We start from the raw sequence: 4,024 nt of genomic DNA on the forward strand, positions 1-4,024 counted from the left end.
GACAGCTATACGTCTCTGAAGCCTGGGTTTTGTACTGTAAACAAATCCGGCTGCTCAACAGCTTCCATCAGCACGGCCTGCACTCCATCATGGGTATCAGCTGGCAGAGTCTTGTCTCCAACAACGAGGTCCTGGAGAAGGCTTAGCTTCCAAGCAGGGAAGCTCAGGCAGCTCTGCTGGCCAAGCCATATGTCTCACATGACGACTCCAGGTTACCTAAAGCAGTACTCTACGGAGAACTCTCTCAGGGCAAGTGGTGCCCCACGCAAGAGGTACAAGGAGCAACATAAGCAGCAGCTCTGTCAGGAAAATATTGAGGTCAATGCGTGGCAGCTGCTGGCTGGTGACAGAGACCACTGGAGAGTGCTGATCCATGGCACAGCCAAGAGCCTTGAGGAATCCAGAAAGGTGTCTGCTGAAGAGAAGAGGAGATGCAGGAAAGATCCTTCTACCCAGCTGTTCACCTTATCCTTACTCCTCCAGAATCTGTAGATCCAGAATTAGCCTCTATGGTCACCAATGATCATGCCGTCACTCCTAAGGACTCTTCTTTCCTCCTGATCTTCACAAGCAAAGAACCAGCCATCATCATCATTGAACGTGAAACCTTTCATACTCATACTGCATCTTGTCCTAGCATTTTACCCACTATAATTTTACATGCTGGCATTATTAGGATCTCACCAACTATGTGACTTTCCCAGTTCTGGGTAATAAGTTCTGCTACTAAATAACTGCTTCCTGTATTTTGTTACTGACTGTGACTTCATTAAGAAAAGCTTTAATCTGTTTGTTTTGAAATTCCAATAGCCGTTTAAAATAATGAAGTTAATAACTCATCTCCTTCTACCTTAGGCCACGAACTTATCAATCACCCCCAATGAGTTATTAACTTCAAACTTCTTGCATAATCACTCAAAGAGTTGACCTGTGCATGCATGTAACGAGAGCTGTATAACTCATCTGCTTCTACCTTAGGCCACTAACTTATCAATCACCCCTGTGAACACTTTCTGGAGGTACAAGATCCGTATGCTCCACGACCGCTGGACTAAGTGTGTAAATGTATGTTGAAAAATAAATGTGCTAGGGTTTTAAAAATTGACTCCTTCCACTTTAGGCCACAAATTTATCAATCACCCCTCGTACACTAACTGACCTATACCTCCGCTTTCTAAGCATTCGATTTCATATTTTACCAACAGTTCCACCCCACCCCCTCCACCCACCTGCCTGTCCTTTCAATGGGATGTGTACCCTTGGACGTTAAGCTCTCAGCTATAATATTCCTTCAGCCATGACTTGGTTATGCCTACAACGCCATACTTGCCAATCTCTAATTGTGCTGTGAATTCATCCACCTTTTTCCATATACTGCTTGCATTCAAATATAACACCTTCAGTTCTGTATTCAGCATCCTTTTTGAATGTGTCCCTCTTTTACATTTCAAGTCATCCCATTGATTGCAAGTTTGCCCAATCATCAGCCTATCCTTGATATCAGTTTCACTACACACTGCCTCTGCTTGTAAACCAACTATACAATCCTCAGCACAATCACTCCCATTCCCATCCCTCCCACCAAGTTAGTTTAAACCCTCCCAAACAGCTTTAGCAAACCTGCCTGCAAGGATATTGTCTCCCCTCAGGTTCAAGTGTAAAACATACCATTTGAACAAGTCATACCTTCCCCTGAAGTGATCACAATGATTGATAAATCTCACCACTGCCCCCTCCATCAGTTTTTCAGCCATGCATTTATCTATCAAGTGCTCCCATTTTTATCTTCAATGCCAAGTGACACAGGCAGCAATCCAGAGATTACTACCCTACACAGGAGTTTTTCATCTTTCACCTAACTACCTAAATTCTCTCTTCAGAACTTCCTCGCCGTTCCTACCAACATGTACCAAGACTTCTGGCTGCTCATTCTCCGCTTTTAGAATGCCATGGACCCAATCTGAGACATCCCTGACCCTGGCACTGGGAGGCAAAATACCGCCCGGTGTCTCTATCGTGTCCACAGGATTTCATCTCTATTCCTCTGACTATGGAACCTGCTATCACTACTACAATCCTTTTCACCTCTCTTCTCTTCTGAGACTCAGTGCCAGAGACCCACTTGTCATTGCCTCCCCGGTAGGTTGTCCCACTCAATGGTATTCAAAATGATATACATATTCTTAAGAGGAACAGCCACAGCTGTACTCTGTACTAGCTGCCTATTCCTATTCTTCTCCTGACAGTCACCCAGTACCTGCCTGTTGCAACTTAGGGGTGACTACCTCCTTGTAGTTCCTATCTATCACTTCCTCAGTCTCCCGTGTGAGCCAAAGGTCATCGAGCTGCAGCTCCAGTTCCTTAACATCTTCTCCGAGCAGCTGCAGCTCTGTGCACCTGGTGCAGTTGTGGGAGGCTAGAGGGTTCCCAGAATTCTCACATCTTACACAAAGAACACGACACGGGCCCTGGAGTCATTCTCACTGCTCCGACTATGCCTTAACAGATGAGGAATGAAGACTATAAAGAAGAGAAAGAAGAAACTTACCAGCCAAGCCTGATGAGCCAAAGCCAAAGCCTTCTCACTCTAACACTAGCCCACTCCAATGCTGGCCACTCCAATTGCCCCTGCCTTACTTGCACTTGAAAAAGATTACTCATTTAATTTATAATGATGTACATTGGTCCGTTTTTGAAAAATAAAGTAACTGTAGGATGGCTAAACATTATAACTCTCACAATTACTTTCAGGATTGAATTGTACAATTAGTCCAGGATTATCAGTCTGCTGCAAATTGCTTGAGTTTTTCATGTAGCTTGCTCCCTTGTGTTTGTGACCAGCAGTGGTCATGCTGTTCATTGATTGTACACTTCCATTCTAAATAGGTTAAAGAATATCATCATTTAAGGTTTATTTTTTTAAATATTTATGGAGATACAGCTTGGAATAGGCCCTCCCATCTGTTTGAGCCATGCTGCACAGCAACCTGCCAATTTAACCTTAGCCTAATCATAGGAAAATTTACAATGACAATTAACCTACCAGCTGGTACGTCTTTAGACTGCAGGAGGAAACAAGAGCACCCGGAGGAAATGCACGCGGTCACAGGGAGAACGTGCAAACATGTTACAGGCAGTGGCGGGAATCGATCCAGTTCACCTGTACTGTGAAGTGTTTTCCTATCTGCTACACTCTGTGCCATCCTAACCTCGCCAGCATTCAATATAAGCATCCTCACATTTTAAAGGTGGGAATGTTTTGGCTTCATGAAATGGTGGGATATATTCAGAAATGATTGCAAGTTGTGTGCAATGTAATTCCATAGATAGGAGGGGAGCCCATGGTATTTTGATGGCTTTATTTGATGCAAGAGCTGTAGGGAGACAAGAGTCTGTCCCAGAGGTAACCCTGGGTAATGCAAGATAAGGCAGGACTTATCCCAGGATATCTCTCCAGGGGTAGTGCTGATACACACAAGTTGCAAAGGCATTAATAGTAAAGGAAAATTGTTTAAAAAACCGAAAATGTTGGACTCTGAAAGAAAGAGAAAAAACGCTGGGAAAAAAAACTCAACAGTTCAGTCAGCATTTGTGGAAAGAGAAAGGATAAGTGTTTCAGGACCAAATCCTTTGGTCAACTGTGAACACTAGCTACTTTTCTTTCTGCTGATGTAGCGTGAATTGCTGAGTGCTTGCCGCTTTTTCTGATTTTGCACAGCTGCAGTTTGCCCACTCAAAGGCCATGGGATGGAAAGGGTAAAATGTGAAACTTTCATGAATGGGGAACTGGATATGACTTCCAGGACAAAAATCAGATGAGATGCTCAAAGCCTTCCGGATATGACAAGAAGCAAAGCGCCAGCTCCACCATTGCCTCCTGTCGAAGATGGGAGACTTAAACAATAACACAGACAAAATGCTGCAGGAACTCAGCAAGTCAGGTAACATCCATGGAGAGGAATAAAGAGTGAGGGGCTACAGACTGAGACTTCAACTCTTTATTCCACTCTGTAGATGCTGCCTG

Source organism: Hypanus sabinus, chromosome 1 (genome assembly GCF_030144855.1).
Source record: "Hypanus sabinus isolate sHypSab1 chromosome 1, sHypSab1.hap1, whole genome shotgun sequence".
Lineage (NCBI taxonomy): Eukaryota > Metazoa > Chordata > Chondrichthyes > Myliobatiformes > Dasyatidae > Hypanus > Hypanus sabinus.